Source organism: Ostrea edulis, chromosome 4, assembly GCF_947568905.1.
Source record: "Ostrea edulis chromosome 4, xbOstEdul1.1, whole genome shotgun sequence".
Taxonomy (NCBI): domain Eukaryota; kingdom Metazoa; phylum Mollusca; class Bivalvia; order Ostreida; family Ostreidae; genus Ostrea; species Ostrea edulis.
Window position 1 is genome coordinate 63226868 of NC_079167.1, and position 15387 is coordinate 63242254.

The 15387-nt window shown below is 34.6% G+C and overlaps 1 non-coding gene across 1 annotated transcript; it reads right to left on the reverse strand.

Annotated features, from left to right (window-relative positions):
* Positions 1–14347: 14347 nt before the first annotated feature.
* On the reverse strand, positions 14348–14420 carry Trnaa-cgc (transfer RNA alanine (anticodon CGC)). Its single transcript has one exon. It is a non-coding gene; the product is annotated as a tRNA-Ala (tRNA).
* Between the last annotated feature and the right edge of the window lie 967 nt (positions 14421–15387).

Here is a 15387-nt window from a genome sequence, read left to right on the forward strand (position 1 = left end):
AAAGGGAGATAATTCCTTTTTTTTTGGCTCACCTTTCTGATCGCCTGTTGTCCTTCTGTCTGTAAACTCTTCTTCTCCAGAACCAATGGGCCAATTTCAACCAAACTTGGCCAAAAGCATCCTTGGGGGAAGGGCTTTCAAGTTTGTTCAAATGAAGGGTCATGCCCCTTCAAAGGGGAGATAATCGCAAAAATAGGGTGGGATCATTGAAAAATCTTCTCAAGAATCACTAAGCCAGAAGAACTGAAATTTACATTAAAGCTGCCTGACATAGTTCAGATTCAAGTTTGTTCAAATCATGACCCCCGATGGTAGATATGGATCAATGTTTTACATACAAATATATAGGGAAATCTTTAGAAATCTTCTCAAGAACCACTGGGCTAGGAAAGTACAAATTTATATGAAAGCTTCCTGAGATAGTGCATATTCAAGTTTGATAAAGTCATGGCCCACAGGGGTAGGATGGGGCCACAATAAGGGATCACAGTTTTACATGCGAATATTATAGGTAAACTCTTAGAAAATCTTTTTCTCAAGAATCACTGGGCTTAAGAAAGTAGAAATTTACATGAAACTTTCTTACATAGTGCAGATTCATGTTCGTTAAAATTATGGCCCCTTGGGTAAGGATGGGGCCACAATAGGGTATCAAAGGTTTACATACAAATGTATAGATAAAATCTTTGAAAATCTTCTCGAGAACCATTGGGCTAGGAAAGTACAAATTTACATGAAAGCTTCCTTACATAGTGCACATTCAAGTTTGTTAAAATCATGGACCCTAGGGGTAGGATGGGGCCATGATAGGGGATCAAAGTTTTACAAGCAAATATATAGGGAGAAAATCTTTAAAAACCTTCTCAAGAACCACTGGACTAGGAAAGTATAAATTGACATGAAAGGTTCAAGTTTGTTAAAAATCATGGTGTCCGGGTTAGGATGGGCCCACAATAGGGTATCAAAGTTTTACATACAAATGTATAGGGAAAATCATTAAAAATTTTCTTTTGAAGAATCACTGGGCCAGAAAAGTTTACATTTACATGAAAGCTTCCTGAAATAGTGCAGATTCAAGTTTGTTATAATCATGGCCCCCAGGGGTACATGTAGGATGGGGCCACAATAGGGGATCAAAATTTTACATACTAAATAGAGGAAATGTTTAAAATTCTTCTTAAGAATCATTGGGCCAAAGAAATTTACATGAAAGCTTCCTGACAAAGTGCAGATTCAAGTTTGTTAAAATAATGGCCCCATGGGGTAGGATGGGGCCACAATAGGGCATCAAAGTTTTACTACTATATGGAGAAAATCTTCTCGAGAGCCATTGAGCCAAAGAAGTTTGCATTTACATGAAAGCTTCCTGACATTATGAATTCTGTTGAAGATAATGCCAGACAATGGGCTAAATATGAAAAAGAAGAACTTGATACATTGTCAGAATGGGTTAAAAGCATATTAAGAGGATATTAAAATCCCGCATTAGACATATTAAAACAAAATCACGTACCATCTATCTTTCTGTGTTTAGTAAACCAGAAGTGATAAAATAATTAGATAGGTTACATGAGGAATATGTTTTGGTTCCAGCCGACAAAGCTTGTAACAACATTGTCTTTGTAAGACTCATTATTACAACTGTATTTTAAACGAACTTGGCATTAATTCCACTTTTGGTTATGTTACTTATACTCTAACTGCCCTTTCAAAAGATAAAATTCTTCAAAATCATGCTTCAGTTTTAGACACATTTAATATCCCAGTCAATGGGTCAGATGAATACGAGTTACCGTACCTATACTGGATTCCTAAACTACATAAAAAACCTTACAAACAAAGATACATTGCTGGATCCAGGAAGTGCTCTACCAAGCCCCTATATTTGATCCTTACGAAAATATTAACAGCTGTGAAGGAGAAACTATAAACTTACTGTGTGACTTCATATGCCAGAAGTGGTGTTAATCAAATGTGGGTTCTAAAATTTTTTAAAGAACTTCTAGTAAACTTGAAATTGCAAAACTTTTCCCAAATCAATAATATCAAAACCTATGACTTTTCAACACTTTACACGACCATTCCTCACGATAAATTAAAGACTAGACAGTTGCTTCTTCAACAAAAATGGAAAACGGGAATATTCATATCTAGTGATCAGTCATCCAAAAAATTACTTTGTTAAACACCACTCTTATTCCACGCACAAGTACTCTGAAGTTGAAATAAAAAAAAATGCTAGAGTTCCTCATTGACGATATCTTTGTGGTATTTGGTGATCAGGTCTTCCAACAGTGTGTTGGAATTTCCATGGGCACGAATTGTGCTCCTTTGTTAGCTGACCTGTTTCTATATTCATATGAAGCAGAATTTATTCAAAAACTTTTACGTGAGAAGAAAAAATCTCTTGCTGTGGCCTTCATTCGACATTTAGATCTATCGACGACGTTTTTTCTATTAACAATAGTAATTTTCATACGTTGATTCGATATATCCCTATGAGCTCGAAATAAAAGACACCACAGAGTCGTCCACTTCTGCTTCATACTTAGATATTTTATTGAAAGTAGACATTGATGGCAAACTGACAACTCATCTGTATGACAAACGGAACGATTTCAGCTTCTCCATTGTCAACTTCCCATATTTATGTAGCAATATTCCATTATCACCTGCATATGGTGTTTATATCTCTCAACTGATTCGATACACAAGAGCTTGTTCTGCGTATGGTCAGTTTTTAAATCGAGGCAAGCTACTGACAAACAAGTTGATGGTACAGGGGTTTCAACAGTCTCGATTGAAGTCGGCATTTCGCAAATTCTATGGTCGTAATAACGATCTAGTTCGTCAATACAACCTATCATTGGGTCAAATGCTGTCTAACGTGTTTCATGCCGACTGTTAGGCCGCTCTTGGCACACTGATTGTGACTACGGATAACTCCGCTTACTTGATCAGGATATAGGGCTCACGGCGGGTGTGACCAGTCGTCAGGGGATGCTTACTCCTCCTAGGCACCAGATCTCACCTATGGTGTGTCCAGGAGTCCGTGTTTACCCGACTATCTATTTTATATTGCTTGTAGGATTTATGAGATTGATCAATGCTTGTTATCTTCACCTTTCATCGTGCAGATTCAAATTTGTAAAAATCATGGCCCCCGGGGGTAGGTTGGGGCCACAATAGGGACCACAGTTTTACATGCAATATATATGGAAAGTCTTTAAATATGGGCCTCAGGTGAGCGATGTGGCCCATGGACCTCTTGTTTTGTTTTGGGTTGTTTTTTGTTGTTGGTTATTTTTACCCACCTGAGCTGAAAGCTTAAGTGAGCTATTCTGATCACCTGTTGTCTGTCGTCTGTCATTTCTGACAGTGCCGATTCAAGTTCGTTAAAATCATGGCTACCGGGGATCTGGTGGGTTTACAATAAAGGATCAAAGTTTTAAATGGGAAAATATAGCCAAAATCTTTAAAGAACCACTGAGCCAGAAAACTTTGAATATACATGAAAGCTTCCTGGCATGGAGTAGATCCAACTCTGTGCAATTTATGCCCCCCCCCCCCCCCCCCCCCCAAAGGGGATCAAAGTGTTATATGCCTATTTGAAAGATCTTTAAAAATATCACTTGAACTATTTATATTTTATATTTTGTATATATATTCTTTATGGTACCAGTAAGTTTATATTTTGTATATATATTCTTTATGGTACCGGTAAGTTTATATTTTGTATATATATTCTTTATGGTACCGGTAAGTTTATATTGTGTATATATATATTCTTTATGATACCGGTAAGTTTATATTTTGTATATATATTCTTTATGGTACCTGTAAGTTTATATTGTGTATATATATTCTTTATGGTACCGGTAAGTTTATATTGTGTATATATATTCTTTATGGTACCGGTAAGTTTATATTTTGTATATATATATTCTTTATGATACCGGTAAGTTTATATTTTGTATATATATATTCTTTATGATACCGGTAAGTTTATATTTTGTATATATATATTCTTTATGATACCGGTAAGTTTATATTGTGTATATATATTCTTTATGGTACCGGTAAGTTTATATTGTGTATATATATTCTTTATGGTACCGGTAAGTTTATATTTTGTATATATATATTCTTTATGGTACCGGTAAGTTTATATTTTGTATATATATATTCTTTATGGTACCGGTAAGTTTATATTTTATATGTACCGGTAAGTTTATATTGTGTATATATATTCTTTATGGTACCGGTAAGTTTATATTGTGTATATATATTCTTTATGGTACCGGTAAGTTTATATTTTGTATATATATTCTTTATGGTACCGGTAAGTTTATATTTTGTATATATATTCTTTATGGTACCGGTAAGTTTATATTGTGTATATATATATTCTTTATGGTACCGGTAAGTTTATATTGTGTATATATATATTCTTTATGATACCGGTAAGTTTATATTGTGTATATATATTCTTTATGGTACCGGTAAGTTTATATTTTGTATATATATTCTTTATGGTACCGGTAAGTTTATATTTTGTATATATATTCTTTATGGTACCGGTAAGTTTATATTGTGTATATATATATTCTTTATGGTACCGGTAAGTTTATATTGTGTATATATATATTCTTTATGATACCGGTAAGTTTATATTTTGTATATATATTCTTTATGGTACCGGTAAGTTTATATTTTGTGTATATATATTCTTTATGGTACCGGTAAGTTTATATTTTGTATATATATATTCTTTATGATACCGGTAAGTTTATATTTTATATGTACCGGTAAGTTTATATTTTGTATATATATTCTTTATGGTACCGGTAAGTTTATATTGTGTATATATATTCTTTATGGTACCGGTAAGTTTATATTTTGTATATATATTCTTTATGGTACCGGTAAGTTTATATTTTGTATATATATTCTTTATGGTACCGGTAAGTTTATATTTTGTATATATATTCTTTATGGTACCGGTAAGTTTATATTTTGTATGTATATTATTTATGGTACCGGTAAGTTTATATTGTGTATATATATTCTTTATGGTACCGGTAAGTTTATATTGTGTATATATATTCTTTATGGTACCGGTAAGTTTATATTGTGTATATATATATTCTTTATGGTACCGGTAAGTTTATATTTTGTATATATATATTCTTTATGATACCGGTAAGTTTATATTGTGTATATATATTCTTTATGGTACCGGTAAGTTTATATTGTGTATATATATTCTTTATGGTACCGGTACGTTTATATTGTGTATATATATTCTTTATGGTACCGGTAAGTTTATATTTCTATAAAAACTATAAAAACGTATACTGAGATTGTATAGGAACTGTAATGTGAAAGTGTTGAGCGAACTGGAAATCGAACCCGTGACCTCGATCAAGAACCAAATGTATCTTATTTGAATAAACACTCGTGGGTTAGTCAGTTAGGAGTCTTTAATCAGATATGAAAATGCATGGAATACAGACTGGGTTTAGAATGATCATGGAAACCGTGTCCCTATAGATTTAAATCAGTGACGGGTCCAGAGGGTGGGGGTGGTTTTGGGGGTATGAACACCTCCCCTCGTCAGAATATTTTTCTTTAAAAGGGTAAAAAATAACGCATTTTGAGGATGGACCCTCCCCCCTCTCTCTTTTGAAAACCAAAATTAATGTCCAGGGTTCCGTGTTTGCCCAACTCTTTATTTATACTACTACGGATAACTCCGTTTACCTCGCAAGCTATAGGAGTCACGGCGGGTGTGACCGGTCGACAGGGGATGCTTACTCCTCCTAGGCACACAATCCCACCTCTGGTATATCCAGGGATCCGTATTGGCCAAACCTCTATTTTGTATTGCTTATAGGAGTTATGAGATTGTTCACTGTTCGTTGTCTTCACCTTTCCTTTATGGAATACAAAACACCCGTCGTGAGCCCTGTATATTGATCACCCCGAAATGTAAACTTAATGTTAATACTACTAAAACAAAAAATTGTTGTTTTTAGAAAAGGTGGTAAACTGAAAAGGTGTTATATGTACATGGTGTTATGATAAAGTACCTTTAGATGTTGTACAGATGATTTTTAACTACGTAGGAGTCACGTTTAATTTCAATGGTAAATTCAATAAAGCACAAAGTATTTTAGCTATGCAATGTAAAGAGAGTATAAATGTCCTGTTGTCTAAAATGAAGACCTTACACTTAAATGTCTCGACAAAGTTAAAATCATTTGACACATATGTGAGTAGTATTGCGAATTATAGTTGTGAAGTATGGGGTTCTATCCCTGCAAAAGAATTAGAAAGCGTATATTTAAATGTTTGTAAGAAAGTTCTAGGTGTTACTAGTAAAGAATCCACAGCTTCGATGACAATGTATTCAGAATTAGGCAGATGTCCATTAGGGTTACGTACAGAGAAAATTTCGAATGGTAAAATATTTTTTTCAAACTGAGTAACACTGGTATCTGTATTTTACGTGATAGATTCTGAAATGTGTAAACAGTGTCTTTTGGAACCAAATAAGAACCATTGGTTATCTACTGTAGGGGGTATGCCGTTGTATTTGGATAATATTTGATACGAAAACTCTGTTAATGAAAAATGCTAAGTAAGACAAAGGTTAAAGAATATATTTATACAAAATATGATTTTTTCCCAAAAAATTCATCAAAGTATCGTATGTATAAGTACATTTACCATGAATCGGATTTGCAACTTTATTCAACAAAACCGATTCCTGTTCAATATATGCAATGTATGAGTAAATTTAGATTGCCCTCTCATAAGCTGGAAATCGAAAGATGGAAACATTTCGATATATCTGAGTGTAACAAAACGATAGATATTCTTCATACATTATAAGTAGAAGTGCTATATATAATAGTTATTCTAAGACCTTTGATTTGTTTCTAAATTTAATTTCACCAGGTATGTATACACATATATATGACGACATCGCTTGAGTTAGAGTTATCTCTCTTGAGCTGAGTGTCGAATCAAATACTTCTGATCAGCAACATTGTTTATATACATAAATAAGAGCAAAATTTTATACTAAACACATTCTGATATTTTGTTGTCATTTCTTGTTTATTCTTTTTCATGTTGATTGTTTTATCATTTTCGTTAGATCATTATAAAGGTCATATCATGTGTATGGTTTAAGGAAACTTTTTGTGAATTTGCATGAAATTGATACAGGAATTCTGTTACCACTCAGTCTCGTTGAAATGTTCAGAAGTTTACATTGGTAAATGCGGAGATATTATTATCGGTATCAGTTGTTTTGTACTGATTAAAAAAGATTTAGCTGCTGTTATGATAAGCCACCTAAATTAATTTTGAAGATTGTAACTGATAAGGAATGATAGCTTCCCCAAATGACATACAGTGTGTTTGTTTGAAAATTTACAGGAAGATTCCAGCGTCACCCACGTAACGTTCTGAAGCCTTGGAAACTCGAACAGAAATCACAAACTGCACGTCAATCAATACCAAGTCTAAGATTCTGGAGACTTGTCAAAAGTCTGCATGGCTGTCGGACTCGCCATCATCGTACAAGTTCTCACAGCGCATTCTATCAGGGACCTATATATACTATAGTATATAGGTCCCTAATTCTATCGATTATTTACGCTGCATATCACTAATTTGAAATTTATATATTTTTTTACGTTCAGTTAAAAAGCGTGTGCCATCACCTTGAAACGGAATCTCCCCCCCCCCCCCCCTCTCTCTCTCTCTCTCTCTCATAAAACATTGGTGAATATGAATATACATGTAAGATAATGATAATACAACTTGACGAGGCAGCACATTCTACCATTTTAATTTACTGCAGGTATAATTTTATATTATATTCTAAAAACAGTTTAGAGATTTTTAACGCGTATTTCGTATAACCATACATGGTGTAGAATTGGATCACATTTCTCAAATTTATCAAGATGTAACAAATTCTGTGGTTCAAAAGCCTCGACTAGACACCATAATCCACAAGCCAACAGTACAAAACGGAGTCACCTCGCAACTTCGACGACTCATCGATTTAGAATCTGCCGTTAAGAACATTATTCTATGTTGAATCGTCATGCACTTTGTGGATAATTTGTTTAGTTATCACAATTATTTAAAGTAATGGCTGCACATTGTGGAATGTCGGGTATCCTAATGTATACACTTTGTAGGTCGGCAGTTGCGTCTAATTTCCCCTTTTTTACGACATAACGCATTCGTACTTAAAAGCCTGTGGTGATCAAATGACAGATCCCAATAATGTGAGTATTTTTGGAGTTTATAACTTTGTTCATCCCTATGCAATCACGCACTGTGCGCATGAATATATTGCAGAGGTATCTGGTGTGGGCCTCTTCACATCCTCGTTTCGTTTGAAATACCGTATGACCCAGAAACGTACTCCAAACAATATAATCCTATATCCAAAAGCTAAAATCTAAAACAAAGGGAGCTTATTTCAAATTATGAGCACTATATCAACAGATATGTTCGTTTTACAAAATGATAGGAAAAGATATATTCACATGAGTTTTTTTAAAAAGATATTTGTAAATGAGCATAACACACTAGGCGCAATATGAACGGGTTCATTGATGATTGGAGGGGTTGAAGATTAAGACATGCTACATTAATGCAAACCCTCATTAAAATTAAATGTTGGTTTATGGTTCCGTCGTATTTCATCGCCGGTTATCTCTTCTTCTTTCCTTCTTTTCTAAACTATATAACAACCAAATATACATGGGGATTTCAACATATTTTGCCTTGAAATAACGACGAAACTTTTATGAATGGACTATAAAAATATGCTATTTCGAATTAACCTATTAGTGTGTTTTGTTTTAGAATCAACCAATTTGTTTTAGAATCAGTCAGTAAATGTATACTATTTTCCAATTATCTATTCAATGTATCCTATTTTAGAATACTTCAGTAAATCTATCCTATTTTGAGATCCCTCAGTATATATATCCTATTTTGAGATCCCTCAGTACATATATCCTATTTTGGAATCTGTCAGTAAATTTATCCTATTTTAAGATCCTTCAGTACATATATCCTATTTTGGGATCCAGCAGTAAATATATCCTATTTTGGGATCCCTCAGTACATATATCCTATTTTGGGATCCACCAGTTAATGTATCCTATGCCGATATCCACCAGTAACTGTATTCTATTTTGAGATCCCTCGGTACATATATCTTATTTTGGGATCCAGCAGTAAATGTATCCTATTTTGGGATCCCTCAGTACATATATCCTATTTTGGGATCCACCAGTTAATGTATCCTATTTTGAGATCCCTCAGTACATATATCTTATTTTGGGATCCATCAGTAAATGTATCCTATTTCGGGATCCCTCAGTACATATATCCTATTTTGGGATCCACCAGTTAATGTATCCTATGCCGATATCCACCAGTAACTGTATTCTATTTTGAGATCCCTCAGTACATATATTTTATTTTGGGATCCGTCAGTGAATGTATCCTGTTTTGGGATCCGTCAGTAAATATATCCTATTTAAGATCCACCAGTAACTGTATCCTATTTTGGGATCCACCAGTGAATGTATCCTATTTTTGTTTTTATATGTACCATTAAACAAAAGGGTGTTAGTATTTAAAGGTTCAAATGCAGTAAAATGAATACGGATATAGTTTGTTTCTTTGATTTTTTTAAAATGCAGTTATGAAAAACGGTAAACTGATCTTATGCATGGATATTCTTATTGGTTGAAATTAGGGTGTTATCTACTAATACGGTGTTTTGTGCTCGTCATCGGTGAACACTTTTTCAAGTCAGGAGAATAGTGTACCTTGATATCGAACCAACATCTAACGTCCCCATCCGAAGGACAACTAAAAGCAGTGCATAAATCAATTGATACAGTGCGAACAGGGAAGGACAGTCTGGTTGAAAAATACATTTAATAGATTCCGGTTAAGTTAGTCCTTTTGTGGTTTTGACTCCTGCTTTGAAATTTGAGGAACCTTCTCTATATAGAAACAAATGATCAGCAACAGCAGCGAATTTCACCACGTCCTTGTTCATGGCCTTATGTGTAACAATCATCAGAACTTTCAATAGTACGGTTATTTGATGTTCTGATTAGAGATCATTTTTCTACAATAATGGAGGATTTGTTTACACGTTGGGAATTTTTCGAATTTAAAAAGGAAACATTAAAACACAATAATCACTGTATGACTTTGAAAACAGAAAATTGCTTTATCCAGTTATTCAAGGTGGTTCTGTTTTTAAATAGTAGTATTTTACAAGATCTTATCATCAAAATTTTAAAGATTGAATTGTTTCTCGACTGTATGTCTAACTTTTTTTCTTTCTTTCTTACAAAGATGTCACGTTTTTAAAGAATTCTTATTTTTAATTTTCATGTTGAAATGTTAAATTACGTATTCAAAATATGATAAAAACAATATTTCAGTGCGCAAAGAAGTTTCATGTGCAATTTAAGGACGAGATCAGAAGTTCGATTTCTGACCAAAAAAGGTAAATTCACATAGTTTTCACCAAGACCCCCACCCCCTTAAAACCAAATATGATGAATGTTGAAACTAATCGATTAATAAGTAAAAACACACGAGTGACTAACACTCAGTATACCATTCACACATAAAAGTGCACATTAAAACTATTAAATGTTCATTAATATTAGTATGTGGTTTTTAACAGTCACTTGTCTTTTTGCTATTTCCACCAATGTGTAATCGATGTCGGATGACAGAAACTTACGAGTTTTTACCCCCTACCCTAACTAGTTGAATATAGATTTTAATCCAACATCGATCTTTTGATCTCGCCCCCTAATACCACTGAAATCACAATGAAACCAATTTTTATTTTAAATGAAATTTCGAAATCTCTGTAGGATATGTAAAAGAGATTATCAAAATGAAATTTTTACACTAGATAAAAAAGAACTCTCTGTTAGAAACATCACTGCCATGGGATACATCATGGAGAACTGGAATTTATAATTTATCGTTACCTTTATTGAAATTTCTTTAAACTTTTACGCTATTTCCTAGGGTTCCAGCACGCTAGATCGCTCCACCATCTGGTAGAGGCAATACACGTACTTGCATACGATGATGATGGAATTCTCGCTATCGCTGTCACACGCAACACAGTCACTGAGAAAGAAAGTTGTATTCAAATGTAAACTTAGAGGACCATATTCATGATAGCCACTACATTTGAAATCATTGTTTATCTTTAACTAAACATAGATGCCCTAAGTAAAAAATATTCAATACAAAGCACAGAGAATTTTTCTTAACTAATTTGAATATAAAATTCAACAATAGAATTGATGCTTTCATTACAAGTTCGCAACATCACACTTGTTTTGTTTAACAAAATAACATACTGAATTAAAAAAACAACAACACAGTTCCGTAATGGAGGGCGTGGGCGGGTCGGGAAAACCAAAGACACAGGTAATACATGTATTTGTGTAAACCTATAGCGTTCCTACGTGAAAAAGCCAATTACTGAATAAAAACGAAAAAGTACGAAAACTACCAAAGATAAGAACATGAAGAAATAATTTTATCCACCACTGCTTTTGTGTCTACAAATATTCGAATGCGTTTACATGTGACCACAGAGCGGCAACGAAGTCCGTGCGTTCAGATAAATCGGTGTGAAATATTTTTAAAAGATGTCTATGAAACGATGTCTACATTTCTCACCTGAAATATCAATATTGACTGAAGATCTGAAATATCAATATTGACTGAAGATCTGAAATATCAATATTGACTGAAGGTGTACTTTCATGTGGTGGGGAAAAAAAGACAGTTATTTTCTAAACAAAACTCCAGTTTTCAATTCTATGAAGGAACTTGGGGAGATGTCACTTCTAAAGTCAATGCAGTAAATTGAACAGATTATGTCCAGTCGGGGAAAGAAATGAAGAATAAGTGGACATGCCTAAGAAGCGGATGTAGGAAAAGGTTGACTGTATGACATTCTAAACGAATATTGAGTTCCTCACAAAGATCACATGTCGCGGTATACGGAACTTATCACTGATGTCCGCATCCTCCATATAGTCTAATAGATTGTTTCTGTTCCCAAAACCTCTCTCCCTCCGGATAAGCTACCTATTTCCTAACAAAACATAGATTACCACCATGTTCAGTATAGACTTAACGATATCAACGGCAAACTAACAACTCAACTTTATGACAAACAGGATGATTTCCTCTTCTCCGTCGTCAACTTCCCATATTTATGTAGCAATATTCCATTATCACCTGCATATGGTGTTTATATCTCTCAACTGATTCGATACGCAAGAGCTTGTTCTGCTTATGGTCAGGTTTTTTTTTAAATCGAAGCAGGCTACTGGCAACTAAGTTGATGGTGCAGGGGTTCCAACAGTCTCGTTTAAAGTCAGCATTTCGCAAATTCTAAGGTTGTTATAACGATCTAGTTTGCCAATACAACCTATCATTGGGTTAATTGCTGTATGACGTGTTTCATACCAATTGTTAGACCGTTCTTGGCACTTCGATTTTGACTACGGATAACTCCGTTTACCTGATCAAAATATAGGGCTCACAGCTGGTGTGACCGATCGACAGGAGATGCTTACTCCTCCTAGGCACCTGATCCCACCTCTGGTATATCCAGGGATCTGTGTTTGCCTAACTCTCTATTTTGTATTGCTTGTAGGAGGTATGAGATTGATCACTGTTCGTTATATTCACCTTTCACTTAAGACAAGTATCTGAATGTCTTAATATTGCTAACAATCTTCAGATCATCTTAAGATATGACAGTTTAGTGATACAGCTATGATGGATCTTATGACAAATTTTAGTCTGAAGACAGATCTTAGTCATAAGACAGTTTTGTGAAGCTGGCCCCAGGGACGTAGCAGGAAAGGGTCTTTAACGTGTCAACACTGCTGCGACACGGAACCTCCGTTGTTACGGCCATATCCGAAAGCTCCGTGATCTTCTAAATGCCTTAAGTGTTTTGCGAAGCTATGTTTACGTCTTAGTTTTGACTCGGCCATGGTACGAGCGGGGCTCGAACTCATGACCAGCCAGTTACGAAGCGAACGTTCTATCACTGAACTACCGCTATCATCTACCTTCCTAAATTATTTGTCAGCCAGTTTAATGGGGTCTTCTATCATTTATGCATATAACAGTTACAAAAGGTATCCTTGGCATATGCTACATAAATACTTATATATCTACATTTCCAATGTGTTTACCTTGCCAATTGAAATGATAGCCATCTCCTCATGAATGTGAACAATGTGCGTATGAATCTTAGTAGATATAGTACGACTATTTTAACGGCAGGGAATATTCCGATAAAAATGAAAGTAAAATTATATAATAAGTAAATTTCATTTTTGAAAATACATGAGGGTATGAATAGCAACACTTCAGGTCAGCATGCTTTTAATGATGCGCTAACGCGTTTAGCTTCATGAAGTATGGCGGCGTAAACGTCGCAAATATTTCCATAAATGAAATTGATTTCTTAATTACTTGCATAAAAATATGGGGAAAAAATATGACGACATCTTGCTAAAACATGTTTGCAAGAATTATGAAAGTGGCATATATTATATTCCACTATCAAATATGGCTCCTAGTGCACTAAAAATAGAAAGGTAAATGTGTGCACCCAATAATATTTCCAAAGTTTTTGCCTTTGATATATTTACAACTTGTAAAGGTGGACATTTCTTAAGTTGTAAACAACGCCTATGAATACAAAACTACTTGAAAAATATAGTACGTCTATCATTGGGATAGACGTTGGGAATTTCGACAGAAATGAAAATATAGCTAAATTAGAAATTGTTTTTATGAAAAACAAATGTCTCCTCAGCTCCCCAAATAGGAAGTGTTCCAAATGAAACCTCCCCTTAAAACTGTTTTACACCCTCCATCCCTCAGTTAACTATAACTTTAAGGATAACAAGTTGGATCCTCCTGTCCCTCAATACATGTATGTACATTTGCAAACATTGATTGATTGATTGATTGTATCTTGCTTAACGTCTCTCTCGAGAATTTCTCACTCATGTGGAGACGTCACCAAGACCGGTGAGGGGCTTCAAATTTAGGCCTTTGCTCGACAAGAACGGCCTTTGAGCAGTGAAGGTTCTTTAGCGTGACACACCTACTGCGACACGGGACATCCGTTTTTAAGGTCATCTCCGAGGACCCGTTCACATCTGATGCTGAGCGTTTGGCGATGGAACTGTCGCTACCTGTTTTAACGACGTTGATCTGTCGCGGCCGGGATTCGAACCCCGGCCTTCACGCATGCGAAGCGAACGCCCTAACCACTAGGCCACCACGGCGGTTACATTGATGTATTGTACAAAGTTTCAAGTCTATCGGATAAGCCATATAGGAGGAAAAGCGTTCACAAGCTTTTTAACCTCCTCCACCCCTATTAGATCCACTAAAACTTTTAGGAAAATAATTGGATCATCCTGTCCCGAAAATATGCACATCTACAAATTTCAATGAAGCATTGTACAAAGTTTCATATCTATCAGATAAGCCATATAGGAGGAGAAGTGCTCACAAGATTTTGTGACAGACAGACGGACGGACAGGAAATACAAAAACAATATGTCTCCCCCTGAAAGAGGGGAGACATAATAAATTCATACTCTCATGTGTTTTTACAAATGACATTAATTTCTTACTTGTAACCAAATTAGAAGTCAGCTGATATCAATGTTCGAATGTCTTCTGCGTGATGTTTGGAAGTGGTTCTAGGCAGATGCCGATATTTCTTCAAACAGAAGCAAAGTTTCTCGTTTTGCAAACCTTTTTTCTGAAATTACAGAGCCAAATTAAACCTTATCTGGCCTATCAATGATTTTTATAGTATAGACTTACCATCAATCATGATCGCCATTATAATGATTAAAAGTTTATATACATGTAATTTTATTGCTTTCATGAATTGGAATGTCCAGAATTACGGCCAGAGAAGTACTACGGAACAGTGCTTTGCAGTGAAAAGGGAAATTATTATTTCAATGAGAGAAAATAATGGAATTAAAAATATGTTTATTCGAAATACTCAAGACATATGGCCATTTTATAAATACTTTACACTCCATTGTTTTATTTTCTTTCAAATTTAATTCCAAACTTAGTCATACACGTGTTTTTTACTTTATTAATTGCGTTAAATTCTATGCGAACTTGAGATCTGATCCTGGTTCAGACTGCGACAGTCGTCTAATCATATGTTCTAAAAGTGTACGCTTTTCGTACACTTGTACCAATGATATTTGTTTTTGGAAAGTC